At 44.7% G+C, this 6,482-nt stretch overlaps 1 long non-coding RNA gene across 1 annotated transcript in view; it reads right to left on the bottom strand.

The window, feature by feature from the left end:
- Window positions 1-432: 432 nt before the first annotated feature.
- LOC147014625 (uncharacterized) overlaps window positions 433-6,482 on the bottom strand; it is a 10,252-nt gene continuing 4,202 nt past the window's right edge. Inside the window, exons 2-4 of the long non-coding RNA XR_015050827.1 lie at window positions 4,457-4,533; window positions 4,253-4,354; window positions 433-743 (exon numbers count right to left, since the gene is read on the bottom strand). This is a non-coding gene — a long non-coding RNA (uncharacterized LOC147014625). The remainder of the gene's footprint in view (window positions 744-4,252; window positions 4,355-4,456; window positions 4,534-6,482) is intronic.

Genomic DNA, 6,482 nt, shown 5'->3' with positions numbered 1-6,482 from the left:
CGACCAGGGATCGATCGCCCATCGATGACTACCAAATAGTTCAGATCAGATAGTGAAAATCCACATATATCGTGTACCGGTTCAGTACGTCAAGCACATTATACAGCAGACAGTGCCACTGCTGCAGTAGATGTTGGTGTATCGGATGTATGACCATCCATCGGGACCATACTCTGTACAGAGTATCCGTGCTGCTGAAGCAGTCCCCTTGGTTATTAGGCACAATCCTGGATGGGTCGCCACTCCAACACAGGATACTCGAATGGCTCAATCATCCCAGCACGCTGGTACTTATTTTGCCGACCTCCGAAGGATGACAGGCTAAGTCAATCCCACCTGGTATATATATATATATATATATATATATATATATATATATATATATATATATATATATATATATATGTTCACAAATGTGAACGGGGAGGTGAACAAGTAAAACATGCGGAACTGGTCGCAAGACAATCTGCACTGGATCTCCCCTACCAAACAAGGAGTGGCGAAGGTTTCATGAGGGCAACACAATGAAAATATCATGTATTGTAATGTAATGTCAAGAAACCATTTATAATGTATATTCGCCGATGTTTCCAGACTGTATGGCTACCCTGTATATACTGTACTGGGAGTCGTGACAACTTGCAATAAGAAGCCATTTTGTATCCATCCAGTGCGGCTCCCTCAACCTGCGCCCATCGTGTGTGAAGCGTCACGTGTCCGTTTTCGAATCAAGTTGTCTTTCTCTGCACCCAAAAGGAATATTATGTTACTTAATGCTTTTTTCGTTCTTCCAACGAGTCAGAATAGGCATACCATCAGACAGGATTCATTTAACCTTAAAACACATCACAAAAACCGGGCAAAATGAGTGCAATGCACCAGTCAAGGTTCGTACTGATGTGTCTGATTCGAAGTGCACAGAGCGAGTAAGAAGAAGAAACACACAAGGTAGTGACAGAATGTTGAAATTCGAACTAAGTAGAAGACGGAAAGTGAGAGAAATGCAGGGAGAGTAGAGAATTAGAAAAGATAATTGTGAATGAAAAAAAACCAGAAAGAACTTGAGATTGATTGATTGTGTGCTCTACCTGAAGGCAAGTCCTTGACTGCTCTGCATGGGTGATATTGGGTGGTTTGCCATTGCCTTCCCTCAGGAATTTGTAATTTGTTCAGTGCCGGCGATAGCTCGCCGACTCTTGGCGAAGGGCACCGTGGGATCTTTAGCATCCACCAATTAATTATAGCAGATGGGACACCCTGCGTAACATCCATTCAAGGGACGACGCACACATTGATGAATCACCCAACCCATGAAACATCGGAATGACGGTTTCCAGCTGGGTCAGGATTCAAACCCAGGCGAGACAGCTAAGAGGCAAGTGTACGTACCTCTCAGTCTCGGGGCCATTCAGCACCTTCGTAAGATTATGGATCGGGAAAGTTTTTCTTTGCAATGAAACGGAACAGGAAAGAAGAGATTTAGAAAGAACAAAGAAGGAATAAAAGAGGGAGACACAAGTGAAGAAAAAGAGTCATAGGTGGATGAGTTGTATTTTTCTGACTCTTCATTAATTTTAACATAAGGAGTTTACCACTGAAAATGTTCATGTCATGTGCATGTAATCAATCATTCATTCTTTTCTCTTCCCATTAAATCTCCCATCGCCCCTGGTTTCTCTTTCCACACAGCTCATCAATACATGCTCTGTTCCTCTCTTGATTTCTTATGATTCCACGACTTCTTTTCAATACAATATACAGTTTTGCTACAAGGTGGCGCTGAAGGCAAAATGGATCCTGAATTATTTTGGAATCAACCATTTCATGGACATCAACCATTTCAGCCATTTTATCGTCAGGTCAGGTCCGATTAGATCTGTGACTTGCTACTGGTACCATGTAAACCTGTACTAAACTGTTCCATGGTCGGGTTGTCGGTGACTAAACTGTCTCCTCCACCAAGTTTCTTGGTGAGGAGGATGTATGATATGGACACCCAGCATGGTGAAAAACAAAACCTGTCAAAGGGTGGAAGATCTCCTTGTGAGCCAACGGCCCTCCATATCTAGTGCCCAACTGTGTCTGCAGACGTCCTCTAATCTTTGATGTTAGGATGGAAACCATGGGGTAACATTCCCAGGTCATATTGCGGGAGAGTGTCGTGGTGGTGCTGAGGTGTCGTCCACCAGACGGCGGTCTCCTTGGGTTAACCTGAGGCGGTCCCTTTGGGTGGGTGCCTGGAATGTCCTATCCCAAAGAGATGATGATCACCTGTCTCTGTTATCATCTGAGCTCAAGCGTTTGGACATCGGTATTGCAGCACTCTCTGAGGTTCAGAGACCGGATTGCAGTGAGATCATGGTGGGTGGTTACACCTACTATTGGTCTGGTTGCTCTGATGGTGACTATACCCAAGGAGTTGCTGCAGCTGTGTCCAATTAGCTGACTCCAATGATAATTGAGGTAACACTGGTCAACGAGTGAATGATGACACGAAGGATTCGTCACTCCTTGGGTGTCATTTCCCTGGTCTCTGTACATGCACCGACTGAAGTGAGTGATCTCACCGTGAAGAACACATTCTACGCCACGCTCGAGTCTGTGGTTGATCAGTGTCCCAGGCGAGAAACATTTCTCGTCTTGGGGGATTTCAATGCATCGACTGGAACTGATAGGGATGGTTATGAGATGTGTGTTGGTCCCCATTGGTCTGCAAATGTGAACCAGAACAGCACTAAGTTCCTTGACTTTGCAAGAGGTCATGGACTTTGGGTGGCTGGTTCATGGTTTCAGTCTCCACAAGCTCATCGCTGGACTTGGTGTTCCAACGCTGGAGGTGTGGCAAAGGAGATTGACCATGTGCTCGTTGATGGTCGCTGGAGGATTATCCAGAACTGCAGGGTCTACCGGAGTGCTCAATTCTTCAATAGTGACCACTGGCAGAGTCGCACTTCCAGGCTGAATGGCAGAGCTGAGCTGTTCAGGAAGCTGAGGCATAAAACTGTACATGCGCTGAGGGTGGACAAGGAGGCCTATTTGCGAGCAATCTTTGAGGGGGTAGAGCATCACCTGTGGTCAAGTGATTCTCGTCCTGTTTACAGGAGAATTCACACATTGCGTTCGTCCAAGCCCGTCCCTTGGTGTACTGCAGTTGGAGCAGAGGGTGATGAGCTCTTGACATGGGAGTCCGAAGTGAAGGCCCGCTGGGCCGGTTTCTTTGAGCGGCTGTACTAGACTGATCAACCAGCTGCCGATTTGGATGTTAGGGGTGTTACAAACCATATCGCTGACCCTCGAATCAACTGTGGTCCACCTTCATTTGAGGAAACACAGGCTGCAGTGAACCGGTTGAAATGGGATAAAGCTCAAGGGATCTGTGGCATCCATGCTGAACTTCTCAAGGCTGGTGGAAATGTTGCACTCGTGTCGTTGCATGCAGTTGTGTGCTCTGCCTGGAACACAGGCATCATCCCAACTGACTTGAAGAGGGGCCTTGTTGTCCCTCTCTGGAAAGGGAAGGGTGATCGCAAAGACTGCAACAACTACCGTGGGTTGATGCTGCTCTTAGTGCTGGGCAAAGTCTTCGCTCAGATAATTCTTGAAAGGGTTCGCCAGCATTTGCTTTCGCACCAGCGTCCAGAGCAGTCAGGCTTTACACCAAAGAGGTCAACGATTGACCGTATCCTTGCTCTTCGGGTCCTCACCGAATGCAGACGAGAGTTTCGGCAGGGGCTGCTTGCAGCTTATGTTGATCTCTGTGCAGCGTTTGATTCAGTGAATCGGGATGCCCTCTGGAGGATTCTTGGTGTTCGTGGGGTGCTACCAAAACTGATCGATCCGATATGTGACCTATACTCTGGTACTGAGAGTGCTGTGAAATGTGGTGATACCATCTCTGACTTATTTCCAGTTGTTACTGGAGTTCTTCAGCAGTGTGTACTGGCCCCCACACTTTTCAGCATTTGTATGGACTAGATTCTGGGGAGGATGTCGGAGAGATCCAGCTGCGTGCATCGTTTGGGAATGTCAAGATCTCTGACCTTGATTTCGCAGATGATGCAGTCATCTTTGCGGAGACTCTAGATATCCTTTTTGGGGCCCTCGAGGTGCTGAATGAGGAGTCAGAGCCGCTAGGTTTATGGGTTTCTTGGGTCAAAACTAAGATCCAGGCTTTCAATGACTCTTGAATGCTGCTGTCCTGTCTGTGTCTGTTTGTGGTGAGGATGTTGAGGTCACGGAGAGATTCACTTACCTTGGCAGTGATATTCATGTCTCTGCTGGCTGTGAGCCAGAGGTCAACAGACGTCCGGGTCGGGCCTGGGGAGTCATGCTCCTCTGCCTGACCCGACCTGACCTGATGGACAACGACATGTTGTTTAGCAATGTTAACGACAACACTTAGACTAATTCGAATAAATAAATGAACTAGATGGTATTCATGGAATGGAATACTCACCCCGCACAGTCTTGAGAAGGACTTGTGGCGAGCCAACTGTTCAGGCGGAAAATTTCTAATTGCATCGATCTTCACTTCTGAGGTAAAATGTGTACAAATTATACTTTGAAAATTCTGCTCTTGAAAACATTCAGAAGCCTTTACAAAGTGGCTTTTATTCTCGTTCGAGTGTTTTCATAACAACAAAGGCTGATAAAGACGACGGAATAGATCGATAAAGTATAAATCGAGAGATCGTGAAAACGACAAAATCTTCCTCTTCCTCTTCCTCTTCTGCTTCTGCTTCTTCCTCTTCTTCTTCTTCTTCTTCTTCTTCTTCTTCTTCTGCTTCTTCCTCCTCCTCCTCTTCTTCTTCTTCTTCTTCTTCTTCTTCTTCTTCTTCTTCTTCTTCTTCTTCTTCTTCTTCTTCTTCTTCTTCTTCTGCTTCTTCCTCTTCTTCTTCTTCTTCTTCTTCTTCTTCTCTTCTGCTTCTTCCTCTTCGTATTCCTCTTCTTCTTCTTCTTCTATAACCAGCCGAGCACAATGAAGGCTGAAGCGATTACAATGATTCTGATAACCGTTTTCTATGTACGGATGTACGCTCAATATGCGCTTTATCAAATGGTCATGTAACATGTGGTAACGTTTAAATTTTACTCCTTTGAATGGTTTTCGAAATATGCCCGAACCAAAATGCAGACAAGTACGTGAGGACACGACTGACTGGTTAACCCCGCTTTTCCATTCGCGAGCGCAGGACAATTGACAAACTTACGTCACAGACACACTCGTGACGTGTTTAACCTACAAGCAACTTTTCCAGAATGTTCTTGATATGTCATGTTAAATTATCTTTACCTGTTTCCATGATGATTTATGTCTGTCTGAGTTATACCCAACTGCCAACTACAATTTGATTACAGCAGCACACATAAGAGCACGAACGTGGGACGACAACTTACCTGTACTGGCACAGAAACAATCTGAAGTCGATTTTCACACCAGATGACAAACTTTATTTTCCCAATTTTTCGATCCTCCTGGAGGATCTCTAAGTCTTACTCACGTGGTTGTTCTTGTGGACTTTTTTGTTTCACAGCCTACAGTTTTCATCGAAACTTCCTGAAACTTGGCGTATATATGTAAAAACACCCTGCGCAGACAATAACCATCTCCGATTTTGAAAATTCCTCCGAGAAAAAAAAGTTATGACGTCAAAGTATCTCCGCTAATGGAAATCGCCTAAAAATTATCTCCGAAACTAGGCAAGCTTTTTGAATTCTGTTTGTGGGAATCAAACAAGGCATTAGCAGAGATGAATTACCGCACATATCTAAAATACATCACTAAAACGTCATATCAATTTTTATGACGTCATTCCTATTTTTTGACATTTTTTTGTTTCACAACCCAGAGTTTTCAATGGATCTTCGTGAAACTTGCCATGTATATGCAGAAAGCCCACGCGCAGGCAGTAACCATCTCTGATTTTGGAAATTCTTCCTAGAAAAAAAAGTTGACGTCATAATATCGCCGCTAATGGAAATCGCCAATACCATTATCTCCGAAACTAGGCAAGCTGTTTGAGTTTTGTTCACGGGAATCAAGCCGGGCATTAGCACAGATAATTTATCGCAAACCTGATACATCACAATGACGTCGTATTCGTTTTATGACGTCATCATTAAGACGACGAGGATCTTAGCTCATTTGAGCTTGTTTTTTTCCTTCTGACATCTACATGAAATCTTTACATTTTGAAACCTTTCTCTGAGCGATTGGTGCACCCAATGGCACCGTGTCCTGACATTTTAAGAATGATAAGCTAATAATGGAAACAAAATGGCGCCCAAGACCCACGTGACCAGAAAATGTTGTGACGTGTCATGTCGCCATTCCGAGTATATAAGAACTACCTGTAAGTACCCTTCCCTCCATCCACCTCTACCTTCCCATAACCAGCCTTTCTACCTTCAACATACCGTCACCCCCTCCAGTGTTCTTTCTCTTCCCCTCGTTCTTGTACTCAAACCAAGGGAACAAGACC

Source organism: Eptatretus burgeri, chromosome 13 (genome assembly GCF_056783735.1).
Source record: "Eptatretus burgeri isolate ZD-2024b chromosome 13, Ebu_testis_v1, whole genome shotgun sequence".
Classification (NCBI taxonomy): domain Eukaryota; kingdom Metazoa; phylum Chordata; class Myxini; order Myxiniformes; family Myxinidae; genus Eptatretus; species Eptatretus burgeri.
Note: the sequence above shows the minus strand (reverse complement) of the source record. Positions and strands in the feature narration are given on the sequence as shown.